Genomic DNA, 23,124 nt, shown 5'->3' with positions numbered 1-23,124 from the left:
TCTCTATAATTTACACAACTCTAGGCCCTCAGCTCACTATTCTATAGAATTTGCTGTGATGCTAGCGCAGGGACTATGCAAATTACATTTCCCAGACTCTTCATCAGCTCACATGCTGAATGGTTCTGCCATGGAGGGCAATAAAAAAGGAATTAAAAAGTGTGTGGAGGGGAGAAGTCTTACATCACATTTTATTCAGTTTTCATCAGTATTGCTCCAGTAGTAGCAAATTGTTGGCTCTAGCTTGTACCTTCTTCTGATGCCCACTCAGAGGTTTAGGTATAAACCTAGACCTGTTCCTTTTATGCAACAAGACATAAAGCTACGCCTCCTTTCCTTGTCTTTTGGGCTGCATGCCCCTTAGACATCCCAATATCCAGTAGTATCCTTAGTGGTCTGAGAAGCTGCCAGGTTATAACACTTTCACAGAGATCTAACACCAGCTGAGCAGAGACTTCCCAAAAAGTCCAAGCTTCCACCGTCTAGGGCGCCTTCCCTAATCTCCTATTGATACTGTTGTAATGACCTGGTTATTAATTAACAGAAAAGGAATAATGGGAAGGCCAGATAATATAAGTATGTGATTTGTGCCAGGAAGCTGCAGTTTCACGTTCCCCAGGTCTATTCCCGCAAATCGATGAAGGGAGGGCCTGGACAATAGATGCATGCCCAGGAAGGCCTGGGTGGCATGGGAAGGCGTTTGCCTGTCAGTCACACCTGGGTGCAGGGCATTGGCCAGAGTCGGCATGTAAGCATGGCCACTGCGAGTGTGGGAATATTTGCTATTTAAACTCCTAAACAAAGGGAGTTCTCTCTCTCGGTCCACTTGCTCTGAGACGCTTGTTGCAGCGGGTGTTCCCTCGCACTCTGCACTTGCCCCCACGCCCATGGCCATGTGGGTCCCCCACACAATGGACTCATGGACTTTAAGTAGCCTGACACGACATCGGACCCCGCTCCACACTGAACTGGAACTCTGGGCACTGGCTCTGCCTTTAGCTCTGCTGAACCCTCAGCTGCACCTTTTCCAGGCCTGGCTTAAGGGAAATGGGACTTTTAAAACTGAGAGAGACAATTTCACACAAATAAACCTTTCTACCACACCTCATTCTCCCACACGAGTCTTAGAAAATTCTTTTTCTCGAGGTATTGTAAGTACCCAAGCCCCAGCTCCCAATGAGGAAAGGGAAACCCCCCCACTATCTCATCGGAGATATCCCACCCATGCAATTAGCAGCACTGTGACCTCACAATACCGCCCCTTCTCTTTTATCGCCCCCTAGTCCCAGGAGCGGTAGCTGCTACCCACCACTATTAATCTTTGGATGTTCTCAGAAACTCCTTTTTGCTCTCTTCATCATTATTAAATTTGCCTTTCATCATTATTTCATCTTATCCTCCATGTTAAATTTACTCTATCTGAAATACATACTAATTTTTGTCAATGGATTGTGACACTCTCCCTCACGTTGTTATCTGTAACCTGCAGATTTTAATCGTGCCTGCCCCAAAATGTTTTTGTAAAGATTAAGTTAATTATTGTATGTAAATCACTTAAGACAATGACTGACACTTAAGAAGTGCTCAGTCCGTATTGGCTATTATTTTTCTTATCAACTACTCCAGCGGCATGGGATTTAAAGGTGACCTCCAGCCCGGCTGGGCGTGGCTCAGGGGTTGAGCGTGGACCTAGGATCCAAGTGATCGGGGTTCGATTCCCGGTCAAGGCACATGCCCTGCTTGCGGGCTCGATCAATGACTCTCTCATCATTGATGTTTCTATCCCTCTCTCCCTCTCCTTTCCTCTCTCTGAAATCAATAAAAAAGATAGATATATTAAAAAAAAAAAAAGGTAACCTCCATAGCAGAAGACCAGTGTTCCAATACGGAATGTTGAGCCTGGCTACATTCATAATTAGGCACTAGTTTCTCTCAGCAGCACTTTTTTTTTTTTTTTTTTTTGGCATATGCCCAAGTCTATATCAAACTATATACATACTAAATGGTATTTGAATGCTTATGCATTAATTGGCAAATAGCCCCAGCACTGAGTCCTCTGAGCTTCTTCTCACTGTCCTAGCAATATTTTTTCCTTTCTGGGACCCCTTGGACTTCCGCACTGTGCAGCAATAAAAAGCCCAGTGCCTCCAGGATCCTGCTACAGCATGAGCGTCAGTATTTGTCCTAATTGGTATATGTGCAAATCAAGCATATAAATATTTTCTCTATCATCCTGTGTAGGTGTATGTGTATTGTCCCTCCCCCAAGTAAGAATATTGCTGAAGGTAACATTTTTTTGAGGCGCTTACTATGTGCCATGTAGAGGTATTGACTTTTATTGGTCTCCCTTTTGTTTTCTAGCTGAGAAAACTTGGACACATGGAGATTTTATAACTTGCCTGAGGTCGCACAGCTATTAAGAGGTGGAATCAGGATTCATTTCAGGCAATTTGATGCCAGATCCTGGATTCTTGTTTGAGAGTTTAATACCAATCTGGGAACATGAGGTAAATTTAGCTGGAGCAGAAAAAAAGAGGGACGTAAGAAATTAAAGTTTTACTTGGAAATGAATTCAGAAGAAGAGACCGTATAAGGGATAAAAATACATTCAAGTAGATGAAGGATTAAAACTGAGGATAAGAGCTTCTGAATAAATAAGAGTAATAGATTATTTAAAATAAACTTGTTCCATTCATTGAAAATACTTATCAAAGTTTCCTGAATGAACATGGCTTTTTCAAGGCCACCTGAGCCCTATGATTGTGCACTGCTCTCTCTCTCATCCTATAAACTTACAACAAAATAGAATGTGCTTTTAGCAAAAGGATGATCTTTGGAATCAGACCTGGTTTCAAACGTCAGTTCTGCCTTTTATTAACTATGTGACATTGGACCAATCTTAACCTCAAGGTCTCCATTTTCTAAAGAAAGAAAAAATTGACTACAACTCCCCCCTACAACTACCTGTAAGATTATATGATATCACTCATTTAAAATATATAACCTCTATGATGGACTCTAGGATTGTAAATTCTTCATTCTTTTTTAACTTTCATGTTTTTCTCCATGCTCTTCTTAGGTTTCATAATTTAGGTTTTTAATGATGTTCCTGCTCTCCAACTTTATATGTTCACTAGGTAGGTGTATTTATGGGCTGACAGCATCAGTTACCAAATATGACTTACTAAATAAGCCTAGTATTTGGGAACTGAGAGCTGTTAGCTTAAATGACACCAAAAATAATTTCCAAATCTTTCAAAATTATTAATTATCCCTTCCTTTAGTTTCTACCTATCTAAAGAGCAGGTCTTCTATAATCCATTTTGTGTAATGTAAACATGATCCCAGATAATATAAATTGATCCAATATGACCCTTTTCCAATAATTTGTAATGAACGAGATAGTGTGTATGAAAGAGAGATAGGTGGGCTGGGGTGTCATCTATGTAATTCTATGACTTTTCTATAGCTAATCTGTCTGGTTTTCAATGAACCAATGCTGTATTCTGTCACTAAACCCCACTTTCCTGCATAAACTTCTTACATTCACATCAAAAATATTACTAATATCCTGGTCCCCATGGCCAATGCACCAGAGCCTGGCAAGCCAGGGAAGGGGGAGCCCTTTAAGCTCCAAGGAATTGTAGATGTTGAAAATATCACCATTTTACAGGAGGTGGACATCACACTTCAAGAAATCTCTCCTTGGTCTGAAAGGTATAAATTTGACATCCCTGTCTTTCATCTGAATGGCAAGTTTCTGATGATGTATCAAGTGAACATCTCAAAACTTAAAAAACAGCTCTAGAAACTTGAGCAGCAAGGTATGAAAGCTGATGAAAGCCCTCATGATTTTCCAACCTCACTGTCCAGAAGGCATCTTCTTGAGGAGGTGGCCATGGCCTCCCACTCCTTTTGTCACTGTCACACAGTCCTAATGAGGCTCTGAACTTAGTAGTACCAAATAAATGTTGACATTTCTCTTCTGATTGATGGAAGTAAAAGTGTGGGAACTGTTTACCTTTTGGCACTTTATAAAATAAGTATATTGGCAGGGAGGGGATGATGGAGGGTGGGAGAGAAATCATTGGTTTTATTTCTTTTTCTCTTTTGTATTAATATGGAAACATTTCACATTCATTGGACAGTGCATGTATAAGAAGAGGCTCTACATCCCTGCTGCTGCCCTAAGGGCTTAACTTTTTAATGAAAGAATAAATGTTCTTCCTCTCAGTAGATAAAGTGAAATGTGAATTGTTAACAACTGTGCACAGTCAATAATGGGGTGTTTTGAAAAATTAAAAAGAGAGAGGAGAGAAAAAAGAGATAAGAAAAATAAAATATTCCATGTGCACAAGACTTGGTATTATATCATTTATTAGGTTCTGTCATGGTTGGCCTTGGGCATTTTTTTGTTAACTAGTAGGATGAGAAGGTCATGTGATGTTGAAATAAGATAATTTTATCTTGGTGATTTTTGGATGCTGGTTCCATTGTAGGTATAATTATGCAAAGTTAAGAATCCAGGAAAGAATTGCCAGAGAAGGAATTAGAAATAAAATTTTATATGAAAGTACCCACCTTAATCTGAAAGAAAACAAACCAAAGGCAACAGCAGCAATTGAACAGTCTTGAGCATAGAAACCCAAATACAACTCACTGAAGTCAGCGTGAACAAAGTTGAGATCAACTATGTAAAACATCGTATGTATCATTAGGAAAGCTTTCAATCAAGAACCCTAGTACACTGCTGGTGGGAATGCAGACTGGTGCAACCACTATGGAAAACAGTGTTGAGTTTCCTCAAAAAATTCAAAATGGAACTGCCATTTGACCCAGTGATCCCACATTTAGGAATATACCCTAAGAAGCCTGAAACACCAATCAGAAAGAATATGTGCACCTCTATGTTATTATTTACAGTAACTCTACTATTCACAATAGCTAAGAACTGGAAACAGCCCAAGTGCCCATCAGTAGATGAGTGGACAAAAAACAAACCTGTGGTACATTTATACCATGGAATACTATGCAGCTATAAAAAAGAAGGATCTCTTACCCTTTGAGACAGCATGGAGGGACCTATAGAGATGATTATGCTAAGTGAAATAACCCAGTAAGAAAAAAAAAAATATCACATGATCTCACTTATATGTTGAATCTAATGAATACAATAAACTCATGAATAAAATAGATCCAGAAGAATGGAAACATGAAAGAGACTGATGAATCTCAAAGGGAAGTGAGGAGGGGGTAGGCAGGAAGAGATTAACCAAAGAACTTACATGCATATATGCATTGCCCATGATCACAGACAATAGAGTGGTGAAGGCCTGGGGTGGGGCAGGAAGCAGGTGGTGGGGGGCAAGGGGGAGAAAAAAAGGAGGGACATCTGTAATACTATCAACAATAAAAATAATTTTAAAAATAAAGCTTTCAATCAAGTAAATAAAGTATGCATAAGTTGTAAATATATATACCTATTACTAAATTTCTGACAAATAAAAACTTGTCTAATCTGGAATCTTGATAGAAACAAAAACAAAAAGTCTTCCACTAATAATTCCCAGTCTTGCCATCAAAAAGTTTAAGATATAAGTTTTTACTTTTTGTATACATACTTCTATAGGTGCCTGACCCAAGCAAATATATTCAATTGAGGCTTCATAAGATTCCCACATAATATACAAATATAATTTTAATGAAAATATAAACATAATGGTCCTTTTACTATTTTTAACATTTTTGGATACTTCAGCTCATTTAAGGTGTTAGTCTTCCTGACACTATTATTAAAATTTAAGTATCTAAAAATGTTTATATATATATATATATATATATATATATATATATATATACTTCAAAAAAATTTTTTTTCTTATGTTTTTATTGATTTTAGAGAGAGGGGAAAGGAGAGAGATAGAGGGAGAGAAACATCTATGAGAGAGGTGTTTCAATTGGCTCCCTCCTGCATGCTCCCTTCTGGGGATCAAGCCCCAAACCCAGGCATGTGCCCTGACTGGGAACAAAATTGGTAACCTCTTGGTTCATGGGTTGATGCTCAACCACTGAGCCACACCGGTTGGACTATTCTTTAAAAATTTGACCTCAAGGGAAATTTCATCTGTACTTTTTCATGCCTTATTTTGATCCATTGTACAGCTCAAATCTTATCAAGAAAATTCTAACTGTAATGTGCAAAATTGTCCCCCCAAAATTTCCATGCATTAATCCCTTCCCTTTTCATAAAAGAGGGACTTGGCAGACATAATTAGTTACAGACCTCAAAAAAGGGCAATTACCCATGATGATCCATGTGTACCCAAAGTAATCATATGAGCCCCTAAAAGCAGAAAATTTTCTCCATATGGAGTCAGAGATGTCACACAAAGAGAAATCAGACAGATTCAAAACGTGAGGGCATTTCTGCTTTACTGAAAGGAGCCACATGAAAAGAATGAGAAGTAACAAAGGTAGCCTGTAGGAGCAAAGACTACTCCCATTTTAAGAGCCATAAAGGAAATAGGGACCTTAGTCCTATAACCTCAAGGAAATAAACTTGGTCAACAACCTGAATGAGCTGAGAAATGGAATTTTCCTCAGAGACTCCAGATAAGACACAGCCAAGACAGCACAGTAATTTTGGCCTTGTGAAGCCTTGAGCAGAGAATTCAGCTTAGCCACACTGAGTCCAGATTCCTGACCCACAATTCTGTGAGATAATAAATGTGTGGTTGCAAGTCATGAATTATGTATTAATTTGTTATAGCAGCAATAGAAAACTCATACACTCACAACTATCTCAGAGAACCCTGTTTCCTGGAAGTGAGCCAATCTTTCCCCTTATGCTTTTGAAATTGGCTTCCACAATACCTAGGTTAATAGGTCATTATAAACCCAGCCTTTGGTAAATGGCTACACTAACTTCTAACATGGCATTGTTCCTTTTCCCCAAGGCTTTCCATCTCTTCTACTCCATCAATTCTTTTGAGGAGAAGACCAAAATTAGGATAGCAGTTTCTGTTCTTGCCTTTTGGGAGATGAAGTCATCAGTAAGGCAAGTCGAGAACTTATTTTACTCTGATTTTAGCCAACTGAGACTTCCAGCAGATGTCCAGAAAGTCCTTCACTTTGCCTCTGTGCCAGTTCTGCAATTTGTGTCAGGGATGCATTATCCATCCCTCCATCTGTTAGTCTGTCACCTTCAAAGGCAAGAATTAAAAAGAAGCAACATTTATGTATTTAGCTCAGAGATGATGATGATATTTCAGCACTTCTTTCCTTTTACCTTCTCAAAAATGCTCCCTAGTTTGAAGTTACTTTAACACTAAGTCATAGAGACTTAGATTCTGCTAGCTTGTTAATCCCACAAACCTGGCTCTAAGACCTCAGTCTATCTTATTTCAAGTTATATTTACTGCTGTCATCCAAAGGGCTCAATTCTCAATCACACTTACAAAGAATAAGTCTTATCCAGCACCAAGCTGGAGCCACAGTCAATGCTAAATCAAATCTGGGATGCACTAACCCTATCAGAATCACCTTCCTAAAATTATTTCCACTCTGGAGTATATTTGGAGTGACCAGCAACTAGCAATGACTATTACACACTTTACAGGGAAGCTACTTAGTTTGTGGTTCTTCAGATTTTATCCCTTACTCGCCATGGAGCTGCAAAGATTATGTGACTGCTTCTATTCTCCAGGACAGCTGTGTCTCATAGATCTACAGATTGTAGGTTTATTTATAATAACCAGTTCTAACAAGCCAGAAATTATCTGCTAAAAAGATACCTGGTTATTATACACCAGCTCCTGGAAGACCTTCATTTATCTTCCACCTGGTAAATTGCATCAGAATATTCACAAGGACATCTGGTCCAGTCAAAATTGCTTGCCTGGAGGGAAATGGAGAAACTGAGTTACAGTCTCAATTTTCTTCCAGCTCCCAATTAAACTCAAAACTACTGCTCTCCTTTGAGGCTCAGAATTTGTCTTTCCTTTAAAGAATCTTTTCTCTGGAGCCAAAGCTTTCATTTCCCCTCCCATTTCATTATAATTTGACCTCTGATCTATTAGGAGAGTACATGCATGTCTCTGTTATCAGTTATAGCCCCAATGCATTCTAGGGCCCAACATATATTAGAATATATTCTTCCTGATGTTGGTTCCTGCTAGCCCTTCTCTCATGTCTTGTATGTGTACTTTTACTAATTCCAATTGCTTCTTTCCTTTGTGAATGCATTCCAACAACTCTTTAGAACATCAGTGAGGTTAAATTTTACCACTGTAGGGAAAGTGAAAACACTTAGGCTTTCTCCCCACCTTCTCACGGCAGAAGGCCACAGTTATGTAAACATGATATAGCATAGTCATAACAGATGCTGGGTTAGTTGACTAATGTATGACCCATAGTTGGCTGAGAGCCACTATTGTCTTGTGTCCTATAAGACTGGCCAGGACTTTCAGAGGTGCGGGTTTGTGGATTGTTTCGCTGGGGCGTGGTTTGTCCCACTGGCCAGGTTTGTCCCCTGGGATGTAGTGTGTCCCCCGTGTATGCCCAGATAGCTGCCACCGGGAGAGAGAGTGGGTTTGTCTATCTTGTACATTTGGCCTGCCCTAGCCAAATAAAGTAAATACTTTACGCTCCTTCAGCTCCAGTCTTCTTCGGACTGTCCAGATCTAGAGCGAACCTCCCTGGCCCTGAGTGGCCACTACAGTTGGCGTAGCCCTTGGCACGACACTTGGTGTAGTCTCTGGCATTACAACCACCTTGTGCAATCATCTCACATTTAGTTTATTACCCATATGCTGAAAATTGATACATGATAGACTTATGAGGTCATAGATTTTATTCCTTAGCCTCTCCTAAATAGTTTATGACTACTAATAGATAGTATTCCAGTTATATAGTTTTCAGGCAAAAAACAAACACATTCTTCTTGGTTCTTGTGAAGTGAGCTAATTTCTTAGTTAAGGGTTCAGGCTTTTGATGTTATGACTCAGACTCCAAGTGCCCTTTTGCAATACCACTTGCAATATTTGAATTCACTTGAAAATACTACCTTTCAGTACTTCAGTTTTCTGTTCAAAACCACTTTGCTCAGTTCTCTAAGATTTTGGGGACCCCTCTTCTGGAAATATTTGCCTCCTTATAAATTAGCAGCAACTAACACCAGTAGATTAGGCTGGGTAAGGACAGATTGTCTGTTACATCCCATATTCAATGAGCACGCCTCTCAGTGGATCACATTAGATCTACAACACTCAGTAGGGAGTCCACAACCAACCATCACTTCTTTCCAGGAACACTATTGGATTCCTAGAATCATTGGAACTCAGGGAATATTATTACACTGTTACATTGTTTTTCCCAGAAATCTAGATTTCCTGTAACAGAACATGCTTATTGATTTTAGAACTGAGTAGAGCAGTTTGTTCCTCTACTCTCCCACTTACATCACTTTTCTAAATTATCTATCTGTGGGGCTTACTTTTGATTTCCAAATATTTTTTATCTTTATTTCACAGAGCACATATTCACCCAAGTGTCAACCTTGAAGCAACAAGTCTCACGTGTATTAATTAGGAAGCTACAGAGTTGTTCTCTTCAAGCCTCAGTCATGAGTCTCCATTCTCCGGATCCTTGATATAGATTTTTATAAATTCAATTCCCTTAGATTCTCATACTATTTCTTCTTTCTCTGGTGGTTACTCCATTATATGAGAAGGGTCGTGTTTAGCAAAATGAGCGCTTACCCTAGTATCAAAACTACATGCACCTGATACTTTCTATAAATGTGACCCTGAGCAGGTCAAGACTATTTTGAGCATCTAGTTCCCCTCTAAAAATGGGAATAATTATTTCTATACCTTAGAGTAGTTGCGAGCTAAAATAAGACAATAGGTGTGATTTTTAAACTACAAATCACTATCAAAGTGCTTGGTAGTCATAATTTAGTAAACTTTCACTCATTCATTCATGCCTATATTCATGTTTTCAAAAACTATATTAAACCCTGTATAATTTCCTTTTCTCTCCAGTCCAAGCATATTCAGAACCTTGACATTTCCTCAGCCTAGAGATTTTGTGCACCAAACTCAAAACTATTGGAAGAAGGTGCTTTTTCCTATTTTAATTAACAAACCATTTTATTAAAAATGTTATGTTTTCATGAAAATAAAAGACATTTCCCAAAGATTAAAGTAGATTTGAATCACAGAGGATAAATTACATCCTTATGTACTTTAGGGCAGTAGATGGGAATGTTGGTAAAACTCTGAAGAAATGCTTGTGTTATGCTTCCAAAGAGTCAGCACCCATTGTGTACTCACCGACGAATACTGTGATGGTTAATTTCATGCGTCAACTTGACTAGCCTAAGAGATGCCCAGATACCTGGTAAAACATTATTTCTATGTATGTCTATGAGGTTGTTTCCAGAAGAGATTAGCATTTGATTCATTAATAAACTGAGTAAAAAGTCCATCTTTACCAATGTACATGCATTATCCAATGCATTGGAGGCCCAAATGGGAAAGAAGGCAAAGGAAAGGTGAATTTTCTCTCTTCCTGATCTGGGACATCTGTCTTTTCCTGCCCTTGAACGTGGGGCCTCCTGGTTCTCAGAGCTTTGGACTAGGTCTGAACTGTACTTCTCAATTTCCTGGTTCTCCAGCTCGCAAATGGCAGATGGTGGGACTGCTCAGCTTCTATAACCACTTGAGCCAATTCCTATAGGAAATCTCCTCTTATATATACTTCTCTAAAGGTCTTATTTGTTCTTCACTGGAGAACTCTGACTAATAAAAAGTACCAATGTTTAAGAGTAATTTTTAATCATCAGAAGAGCCCCTGTAGGGTGAATCAGTGAGCATTATACCTTAATTAGCATTTAAAGGTAGAAAATATCTGAGTTGTTGACAAATTAATATATATAGTAAAAACATAGCATAAGATCTATAACACTAGATTTGTTTCTTTGGCTGCCTAGGCCCTCATTAGGCTCTGGTTAGCAAATAAAATTATATTATCTGACTGCTTTTGAGAATCACTCTCCCTGGATTCTACAATAAATTTCAGAATCAATAGCTTGTTTGATGGACTTTTTTGCTCCTGATTATTTCTTAAAACAACATATTCCACAACCATATGATAGAACACTGTAGTGCCATGAGAAAATAATCCTTTTGAAAACTAGAGATGAGAAATGCTGAGGATAGATTTCTAAATAGAAAAAAAATGAAATTCAGAGCTGGGAAAACAAAATGATGCCAAACATTTGTTAATAGAAGTGGTGGTGGCGGTGGCATGTATGTACAGATCAGTATATGTATGTATACATAGATGATATTCAAAACAGAAATTTACTAAAATTATGCCAATGAGTTTCTCTGAATAGAAGGATTATGCTTAAATTCTCATTTTTTCTTTACATTTTCCATATATTTTAAACATTGTACTATGAGCATGTATCATTTTTTATAATCAACTAAAACAATAAATGTTATTTTTTGCAATTTCCTTCTGACACTTTCTTATATTACCTCCCACCAATTCTCAGGGAACAGTTAGTTGCCAAATACCAGGAAATTAACAGCAATTATCACCAACTGGCGGGCTGCTCGGAGTAGCCACTGGACTGTAATTCACCCAGCATGAGATAGAAAACTTGAGGGAATAACGTCGATGATTAATCAAACTTGAAAAATTAACTTCCTGGTATAGCATATATCAAGATGGCTTAGTCACTGGGCCATGAACATCATTCCAGAAAGTCCCATTCTAATGATTTCAGCAGTATCAGCCCTTAAAAAAGACTGCTGATGGTCCACTCTACAGAGCAGGTACTTTATATGTTTGAGATAATGTCTAAAATTCCTTATACCAACCCAGAATTGAACAGAGTTACTAGCCTTGCTAGAGGTGACCCCAGTGCTGCCCCCCCCCCCCAGGGGGCAGAAGCTGCCACTATGTAACTATTAGCAGAACAGAATGGGCAGATTTATACCACAACAGCGGGTCTCAAAGTGAGGTTCCTAGACCAGCAGCAGCAGCACTTTCTCTTTCCAAGGTCTCTAATAAAATAACTCGCTCCACATTCATGGGGAGAATTGAGAGAAGAGGCGTATCAGAGAGGCTAAGATGTTACACTACTAGAACCCTCCACATCGAAGCAAGGGTCCCACTGTTTCTGGGCTGCCTAGCAAGAATGTGCCTGCCATGTGTGTGCAGCTCTTTCTCAACTACCTGCAAATTGCCTTTTTCATTTGAAGTCTCAACCCCTGTCCTCTTGCACTTTTGTCCACAATGATGTATAAACCTCAACTGCCCAGTGCATTTTGGGGTCTCCTATCTTAAGACACCCCCAGCATGTACACCCACAATAAACTTTGGACATTTTCTCCTATTTAAAAAAAAAAAAGAGTAGGGATGAGGCATTTCCTTACTAATCTTCTTTAGCTATTGGTTCTCTTAACTCATTCATTTTCAACATTAAGCTTATGTTCTCTTTGATGGTGATTACAGGAGAAAGAGGACAACTTGGTTTCTTTTTTCATGAGGTCACTTCTTCCCTTACCAGCTTTTGCTTCTTTCAGTACCTTCCTGGGATCATTGGTGAATAGTGAAGATTTTGTTTCTTAAAGTTTCTAAAATGATTTAAAGTATTAATTAATTGGTTGAGAAAATTTTAAAATGACTGACTCCTCCAAAATGAAAAGTGTAAAGCTAGTACTAATCATTATGAAATACACAGGCCTACTTACAGACTACTTTTGATAACAAGGAAGGAAAAAATCTTCATTCTTAGCTCCAGGAATTTTTTAAACTTAACTCAGAAGATTTATCTAAAAGTCCTCCAATCAAACTTGCAAATCAAACTTGAAAAATCTACTTGAAAATTTTCATATAATGGTCTACTTGCCTCACAACTACTCTTTTTTATTTAATCAGAGAAATGATCTGTGGTACAAAAGAATTTTAACAGTCCAGTAATTCATGTGATAAGTAAAACTGTAAAATTTGGAATTATTTATATAACTGTATAAATCTGCACACCGTCCAAATGGAAGGCACAGGACCATCTCAAGTTGAACCTGATGATTTTTCCTTGTGTACAAACTAATAACCATGGAGGATTGATCATTTCCCATTCCACTAAAAATTGATTCCAAGTCCATTTTATACCTAAACCCAACAGTGCACTCTAAGCTCTATTTCCCATCTCAGATTATATCCACTCATATTATGCAACATAAATTCTCTAAGATTCTGTAAAAAGATCAAATGTCAAATTGGGATAGCCTAATAGTAATAGTCAGCAAAGATTTCAAAATCTGAAATGAATTTCCTCCTATTTTTATATTCCATGGAAGAAATTAAAATACAAGGATTAAATCCTACTGTATATTAAAGACATCAAAATCCAAATGAGTAAAGCCTCAAATTGTACCATCTTGTCCTTTTTAAATAAAAAGCCTAAAGAAGTGAAATTCTCCCCAAATGTCTTATCATGCTGGGTCTTAGTTGGAGAGGGTTGTTGATGCTCTTACAGAATCTGGGCTCTTTTACAGTCACAGATTCAAGGTCTTCCAAGGAAGTGGTGTAGCCCCCTTAGGACTCAAAACATAAATTTGTCTATCTAACCATTTTTAAATTACCAAAGAAATAACAGGAGGAAATTATGCAATATGGCAGATAGATATCTGAGAGGCTCTCTACTGAAAAGCAAACACTTCTAGAAAAAACATACTTTAATACATTGTTAAATTTATGGGAATTGAGAGGAATCCTCAAGTTGCTACCTCTTTGTACAAACAAAACCAAACCAAACCCATGAGTTAAAACCTGAATAGGGAGTGGTTAATGACAAGTGAAGGTGAAAGGTAGGGTTGCCGGTATAATTGCCCAAACACAATACTAAACTTTGGGTGTATGGTGAGATGAGGGAGCGAAAATTGAGACACCTGCATTCAATTTGGGATTCATTCCAGTAGAACAAATAAAATTTCCCTTTCCCTTAAGGAGAATAGTTTCAATGCTGGTATTTAGGATTCACACCTGTTAAAAGCAACCAGCTATGAGGTCATTACCAAAGATGAGCAAAACATAAAAAAATCAGCAGGCATAACAACAAATTTAGACCTACAAAGATATCAGGGTTTTGTTTGTTTTCAAATACAGATTTATTTTAATCATCAATTGTTGCATAACAAGCCACCCCAAATGCTTTGGGCTTAAAATAAATCATTTTATTTTTTTCACAACTTTTCTACATCAAGAATTTGAGGGTCTTAGCTGGTGGCTCATTTCTGGCCTACTTGTGATCTGTTGGAATGGCTAGGGCTGGAGGAACTACCTTCAAGATGTCTTCTTTACTTATATGTTTGGTGCCTCAGTGCTCCTTGGTTTCTCTTTCTCTCCACATGGCATCTCATCCTCCAAGGCCTGCTCTCTCAGTTTGGGCTTCCCAAGCATGGTTAGTTTCAAGTGAATTGCATTTCTGGTACATCTGTTAGCTTCCAAGTAGGGATACCATATTCAGCAAATACAAATAGAGGACACCTATTTAAATCTGAATTTCAAGTAAACAAATACTTTTTCTTTGGTATAAGATACTCAAAATATTGCCTGCGACACATTTATATTAAAACATTACTAAGAATCTTAATTCCAAGAAGTTGTAAGTGGAACTCTTCCAGGATATTCAAGGGCCTTGCTCAGAACTGAAAGAGTGTCATTTCCACCATAAAATATTGGCCAAAGCAGTCACAGCATCCATCCTGATTTAAGAGGTGGAGAGACACACTCATTTCTTGATGAGGTAGTGGCAAGGTCACATTGCATAAGGGCATGGGGGATGAGATACATTGTGGTGGCCATCTTTGGAAAACACAGTCTGCCAAAAGAAAAAGAAAAATATGTGAGAAAAGATTAGGAAATTAAATGTGCTAATGCTGGCCTCGTAAAACCAGTTTGAAAATGATCCCTCCTCTTTAGTTTTTTGCAAGAATTTGAAAGGGATTAGTATTAATTCTTCTTTAAAACCTTTGGTTCACCAGTGAAGCCTTCAGGTCCTAGAATTTTGTTCATTGGGAGGTTTTTGGTTATTGATTCAGTCTGCTTACTCATTATTGGTCCATTCAGACTTTCAGTTTCTTAATGATTCAGTCTTGGTAGGTTGTATATTTCTAAGAATTTACCCATTTCTTCTAAGTTATCCATTTTGTTGGTTTATAATTGTTTATAGCACTCTATCATCTTTATATTTCTGTGGTATCAGTTGTAATGTTTCAATTTTCACTTCTGATATTATCTACTTGAGTCTTCTCTTGTTTTCAATTTTCTTTTTTCTAAAAATCAAATCTTAGTTTCATTGATTTTTTTTCTGTTCTCTATTTCACTTATTTCTGCTCTGATCTTTGTTGCTTCCTTCCTTCTGCTGGCCTTGGGCTTAGTTTGTTCTTTTTCTAATTCTTGAGGTGTAAATTAAGGTTGTTTACTTGGGAATTTTCCTTTTCCTTATCACAACAAAATTCTCTTTAGAACTTTTGATGCATCCCATAAGTTTTGGTATCTGTGTTTTTATTTCTGTTTGTTTCAAGATATCTTTTGATTTCTCTTTTGATTTCTTCTTTATTTAGGGAATTTCCACAAAACTTAAAATTGGATCAAGACATCATTTTTAAAACTATATTACAATATCACTGAAACACATATGGGAGGAAATATGTTTACATATACATATATACGTATGTGCTCTTAGAAAAGACTAGAGATGATACAAGGAAATACAAAAATGTGGTAATATAGAAAACGAAAAGTAAAATTGTGAAAAGAAGTGCAAAATTATCAACAATCACAATAAAATTAAATGGACTAAACTTGCCAAAGATTCTCAGATTGGAGGAGGGCAGTAAATCTACCTATAGTCTCTGTATAAGATACACACCTAAAATATAATAAAATGTAAAGTTTGACATAAAAGGTTAATAGAAGATATACCAGGAAAATACTAATGAAAAGAAAGGTGAGGTGATTCTCTTACTAACAGACCAAATGACTTTAAGCCAATGAACTTGGTTTGTGGATAGCCTGAGCTGCAGGAACAAGTGAAACTCCAAACAAAGCTGCTCTGTGACATGATAGTCCAAAGGCAAGAGATCAGGCAGTCCCAGGAAGGGAGCAGCAATGGACCATTCTTAAGGTAATTAAGAGCTCATAGTTCCTCAACCTTGTTGATCTGCCACCACCTGCAAGGTTGTGTGTTTTTTTAATACATAAAGCTAAGTCATCAACATGTCCATGTCTCACCCAAAGGAACAGGGTAAAAGAGGGAAAGAAGGCAATTTTCTTTCTTCTAATGTAGATGATAAGAAGTTATTTCACTTTTGCTCCCATCCCATTAGTAAGAGCTCAGGTACATGGATAGAAGGCCAGGAAAGGAAGTCTTTAGGTGGGAGGCTATGTGCCATCTAATTCAAGTAAACAGGAAGACATAACAATTATAAAACTGAAAGCCCTTAATAAAATGGTTACAACACATTAAGGCAAATAAATTGACTATTATAATGAAATATCTCAATACGCTTTTCTCAATAATTGATGGGACATGCCTCCCAAAAGTTAATAAGGATATAGTAAGTTTGAAAAGCAAAACTGACAATCTATATTTAATGGGTAAAAATATAGCCCTGCACCCATTAATCGGAGGTACAAATTCTCTTCCAGCATGAATGGTTTATTTACACAATACACCACACACAAAGTTATGAAACCATTCAACACATTTCAAAAATCACTATCTACATTTTACATTTTGTGACTATATGCTATTAAATTAGATATTAATATAAAAAAAAAGATGTATTTAGGATATTAAAAACATGCTTTTCAAAACTACATGAATCAAAGAATTACAACAAAAATTTCTAGGTTAGTTCATTTGGGGCCTAAGGAAAACCGTACAAAAAGGATTAAAAAAATGCATGAAAATATCTTCTCAAAAGAGATTTTTGTTGCTATTACACTAGACCAATCTCACGCATGTAGAGGAGTCTGAAGAAATGAAATTTCCAAATAGAAAGTGGAAATTCAGATATATTTAGTATGCAATGGATTAGGAAAACCAGGCAATTGGATGACTTATTTAATAAATTTAAGCCTTGTAAGGAGGAGGTAGCAGTAGCTTGAATTGTTCCCAAATATGTATTCCCACTTCCTGTAAGCAAATTATGAACACCATAATTTTCCATAAGCCATGCAGTGCCTCCAGCCACGGTGTTTACATATGTCACATTGATAATGGCATTTGCTCTGACCAATGGCATATGAGCAGAAGTGATATTCACCAGGTCTTCACAACACCTTTAGTAGACCTGCTGTTTTTGGTCATCTCTCTTACTCTTTTCCTCTGCTATGAGAAAAGCATGTTCTAAATAAGCAAAGATCCTTCAGCCTGGATCTTGGAATAAAAACAAATGTTGAACAGACCCACAGGTGACCTAAAGCAGCTAGCATGTTAAAAAAAAAAAAGTAAATAAACTACTGAGATTATGTGAAAGCTTGTTATAGCAGCAGACTCAGTAAGACTTTGTGCCTGACATACCACTCATCATGCATAAACAGGAAGCCTGACTATAGTTTTTCTAGGTGTGGTAATGAATGGTATGATCCCCAAATCCACATTCTAATGCGGGAATTCCCCTTATTGTGTTCAAATCCAGTCATGAATTCTGAACCTTTGATATGAACTAACGAGGATCCTAATGAGACTAAACTTTGAAAGTAGACTCCTTCCCTATTCTACTCTCCTTCACTCAAATTACCAAGTTTTTTCTAATACCTTTTGGCAATATAATTTTCCCTGAAATAACTTTTGTTGAATGAGGAATGGTTAGTTTTCTAAATTCAATAAGCTTGGGAGCAGAGCTAAGCCTGTGTGTTCTACAAAGTATTTAAAAAGTCACTTAAACTCTTGGCATTCAATTAGTTAACTTCTGAATTCTTCTGTTGAAAATGTCCCGAATCACCCCAAAGATAACTCCCCCCCCCCTCCCAGCTGAGATGCAAAAGAGAAAGAGAGGATAAACTGTAGATTTTAATTTATTTAAAATTTAACAACCAGGGACAAGAACATTTCAAATTAAACTTCAATTTCCTTATGTTTTATGCTTGGTAATTTAACCTGCAAAAGAATTTAATTTCCTTGAATATCGATTTCTTTCCAATGATTGATAATGTGAGGGGGTTCATGTTGAAATTTGGGGCCTCTCTATACTGACCCTTTATTACTTTCATATCTTAATGCTGTCTTTTGTGTTATCATGAACTCCTGACAGGCTATGTTGGAAATAAACATGGAAATGAATTTTCAGTGCCTACATAAGTGTGACTTAAATGTTAAATTAATATTGAATTTTTTGTGTGCAATTCCTGAGATTTGTGGCAACAAAATTATATTGCTCATCAGTGGTCCCAGAAAAATACCCAAAGGAACACTGGTGTGTATAGAAGTGGCTTTATGAAGGTAGATGCAGGACTGTCTAAGTAAGCTGATTACATCTTTTCTCAAGGGAACAGCCACAATACTGGTAATGCACAAGCTTTTACCTCAACTCAGTGGACTACAAGAACAGCTAGAATGTTAGGGGAGCTGAACTCTTCCTCACATCTGTGATATTTAATTATATGGGGCAGGAGCTTCACTGTCATTGTATCTCTTCACTCACTCCACCCTCACAGAGGATCTATGAACTGTTAAAAACATGTTGGGCACGTTTAGTCCAGCAGCTTGCTGGTGAACACTATTAATAAACTTATTTGCCCATAAGACATAAGCCACATTTACCTCCATCAACTTTATCAGTAATGAAGCTTACATTTTTTTATCCCGTTTGCCCCACTTGTCTTATTTTTTAATTGCTTCAGAATTCAAGTAGGGTAGAGGTGTGATTTTTATTGCCATCCCTACTAGTCTCAACAATGAGCACTAAATGATTAGTAGAGATAATACAAGATCGCAGAACAAAGACAAATTACTGTAAATCAGACAAAGATTTGGAGGGTAGGTAGGACTTGATCTCAGATTTGAAAGATAAATGAGATTTAGAGTTTTAAATTAGAATTATAAACATTTTGGGTATCTCTCTAGTCCCCTATATACAATCAGCAGAAATTTTCTGAAACTATATCTTCTTAATGAAATAAAGGCAAAAGAGATATGGAAAAAAATCAATGAACTAATCCCGGGGAGAGTGATAGTCTTGAAATGTAGGTCCTGAAAGGAAAGATTCCTCGCTTCCTTATAATACAAAACCATTATATTTCTTGATGGTTTAACAAGGATGTGTTGAATATGTGCCAGATCCATGCAAACACAGACATATTCCATTGGACAACGTGGCAGTGGAGAGGCATTGAATGACATCCAATAAGCCATTACTTGCTAACAACATTTCAAGACACTCAACCTGATTCATTGTAAGTCTTCCTCTAAGTAATTTTCCTTGCAAGTTCACGAAGAAAACTTAACTTTGTCAGTTACTATGAATGTCATGTTCTGCATTTACTGTCATAATAGTCAACATCCTAGTAGATATTTCATAAAACTTGAAAAATGTCAAGATTTCTTCTCTGAAAACTGTTACCAGATAATAACCTCACTCCCTTTGGCTTGTGTGAGTACATAAGTATGCCAAGTATGTTCCAATCATAAGTTCAAGCCTATGAAATTCCAAACTTGGTAATTTTATTCTTGTAAACATTAACCTGAAGTTTATGAAGAAATAAATGATTTTTTCTTCAGTGATTGATTTTCATCTAAACAAGAAGCTATAACTTACTGAAATTTCATTAATGACATTAAACTTCAATATGTGTATTACACAAAAGAGTGAATTCCTTTACTAAATGTTTATCACACGATTGTCTTTATGATAAGGAGAAATAAGTTCAAGATGCAAGATAAATGTTGTTGTACAATCAAGCAATGCTTAGGGTGAATTTTGTCCTACAAATAATTTGTGTAAAGGTTAAATATATGCAATATGTGTCACTATTTCATAGGACTAACCCAATATTACATTTTTTTTAAAAAATCATCTCAGGGCTCAGTACTATGTCTATTCTCCATTTGACCCAATTCAAATACTTTAAAATTATTATTGTAACTTCTTCATTAGGAAAGACATACATGTTGGTCAAATGGTAAGTGATGAAAAACCAATTAAAACAATCATAAATAAAATAAAGGAAGAGAGGAAAAGGAAGGGAGGGAAAAAAGGAAGAGAGAAAGAAGGAGGAAGGAAGGAGGAAGGACTGGAGAGAAGGAAATTAAAGACCCACTAACTAAATGGCCTAGGAGTGGATCTTGTTCCCTCTAGGCATAAATACATTCAGGTGTTCACATAGCAGACCTCTCTCCCTCCACTTCCTCCCTCCTTGCTTTCCTCCCCCCTTGCCTTAATCTCCCTCTTTCCCTCTCCTCCATTTCTGTTCCTACCTAGCTATCTGTGTATCTCTCCTCAGAAGATGGACAGTGATGGTGCAACACCTAAATTAGCTTTACAGCTTGAATATCAGTTTAAAAAATAATTTTCAGAAATAAATCCACAGGAGACTCCAATTGGTCCATTTTAGATCATATTTCAAACAAACCTATTTCTGCAACAGGAGAGATGAAGCACTCTGATTCTCCAGGGTCAGCATCACAGATTATCAGATTTAAAGGAGAAGTGGAAGGAAAGAATACGTAGCTAATAAGCCAGTGGGCAGATGTTATAAATAGGTTGCTCTGAACTGAGTTGTGTAGCTCTAACCCCCAATGTGATGAATCTAGAGGCAAGGTCTTTAGGAAGTAATTAAAGTTGGTTAAATGATGTTATAAAGCTGGGGCCCTGATCCAGACAGGACTGTGGCCTTAAAGGTAGAGGAAGAGAGCCCTGGCATGTGTGGCTCAGCTGGTTGAATATTACCCTGTGTGCTGAAGGTCACTGATTCCATTCCCAGTCAGGGCACGTGCCCAGGTTACAGGTTTGCTCCCTGGTCGGAGTGTGTGAGGGAGGCAACCGATCAATATTTCTCACATTTCTCTCTCGCTCGCTCCCTCCCTCTCCCTTCCTCTTTCTCTAAAATCAATAAAAACATGCTTTTTTAAAAAAAGAGGGAAAGAGCTCCTTCTCTCTCTCTATCATGTGAGGGCATTGTGAGGAGACAGCCATCTACAAGAGAAGAAGAGAGTTTTCATCAGAAACCAAATAGCTGGCATCTTGATCTGGGACTTCCCAGCCTCTGAAACTGTAAGAATATTTCTATGTTTTAAACCACCCAGTCTACAGTATTTTGTTATGACAGTTTAAGCAGACTAAGATATATATGAATGCATAAATCATACTAACAGCAATGGTCAACATTTATTTAATGGTTACCAAATGCCCAAGTGCTATTTAAAGCTAGATATAGGCAGAGTTTTATATACTTCCACAACAACTTTGTTATGTATCATTATATCAGTGTCATATATTATGTAATTGTTTATATGCACATAGCTGATATATGGTAGAGCCAGGATTTGAACTCACACAAGACAGGTAGATAAGTTCAAGTTTAACTAACAATGGGGGGGGGGGAGGGGCACAGAAATAATGGCTGTAAATAAACTATTCACCATAAAAATACTTTTTAAACTCTGAAAGAAATGTGTTTCAGAAATAATTAAAACATAGAAAAAAGATATTTTATGTCTATTTTTAAAATCAGCCATAGATGTCACCTTGCAAATTAAAATATGGTAGTTAGATAAATTTTTAAAGGGTAGGATTTTGTTTCCTTTGGAAAACTATTTCACTAACTTCTTACCAACCTCCTTCAGTGCTTTACTTAGAGGCATCTCGCTGCTTTTTTAAGTGCCTCCCATTTCAGTACAAGTGCAAGTGTTGAATATTAAATCAATGGAAAATATTATTCTGCTAAATATCATGGCTTCTATTTTTAGCATATAAACAGATTTCTTATGTGTAATGTTCAACTGAGCACAACTTTCTTATCATTTGCTTTTCTTATTTAAAAAACATAATTTTAGATTATCTGAGTTCTGTTTTTTCATTGTATAAAATACTACATTCTTTATTTGAATAGCTCCTCTTCAGTGGATTTTTTCACTTCAAATATACACACTTCAAATACACACACTTCAAATACACAGACGCACACACACACCACTCTCAGAGAATTTATATTGACAATCTATTTAACATTTATATTGTAGAAAAGTAATAATAATAATATAATACAGTATATTACATGTAAAAATTTCCAAAACATTGATTAGTCAGTCCCCAAATAGTTACACTGATAGTGGAATACATGGTTTAGTTAATTAAATATGCTGAACAAATTTCATGAGGTTTAAAATCCTGGATCTTTTTAATTTTATAAAATATGCCTAAAATTTGAATTCATATCTACTGGTTATCAAATGAGATCTGAAAAGGTTAAGAAAAAATAAAAGAAATTCACATATAAGGAACGGACATATTAATTTAAAACTAAAAATTAAAGTATTTTTGTTACTACAAAAAAACATATCAGCAAGGATTAATTTTAGATGCTTATGATGTAAACTCAGAGAAAAAGTGGCCTTTGAAAAAATGCACAAAAAACAATCATTATAAAATTGATAAACTGGACACCCAAAAAGATTTTAAAACTACTGCTCATTAAAGGTCATCATTAAGAAAATAAACAGGTAAATCACAGACTGGCAGAAAATATTCATAACACATTTATCTGAACAATGAATATAGAGACAGAGAGCCTGTTTTTAAAATAGGCAAAAGATTTAAGCAGACACTTTATAAAAGAACATACAAATTGCCAATAAGCACATGAAAAGTGTTCAACATAATTAAACATCAGGGATATATACAAGTCAAACCACAAGATATCAGTATACTTACACTGTAGTTAAAATATATATTATATACAGAGCCAAATGTTGGAGAAGATGTGCGAACACCAGAACCTCTAACATTGCTGGTGGAAATAGAAAATAGTGCAACCACTTTGGCAAACTAGCAGTTTCTTTAAAAATAGAACATATGTTTACCCTACTGGCCAGCACTT

General features: G+C 36.7%; 1 pseudogene; it reads left to right on the top strand.

Moving 5' to 3' along the window:
• The first annotated feature begins 3,580 nt into the window (after window positions 1-3,580).
• On the top strand, window positions 3,581-4,625 carry LOC148093797 (cytochrome c oxidase assembly protein COX20, mitochondrial-like; annotated as a pseudogene).
• Window positions 4,626-23,124: the final 18,499 nt, after the last annotated feature.

The sequence above is a fragment of the Miniopterus natalensis genome, chromosome 2 (assembly GCF_054644295.1).
Source record: "Miniopterus natalensis isolate mMinNat1 chromosome 2, mMinNat1.hap1, whole genome shotgun sequence".
Classification (NCBI taxonomy): Eukaryota; Metazoa; Chordata; class Mammalia; order Chiroptera; family Miniopteridae; genus Miniopterus; species Miniopterus natalensis.
This window is presented reverse-complemented; position numbering and strand designations above follow the sequence as displayed.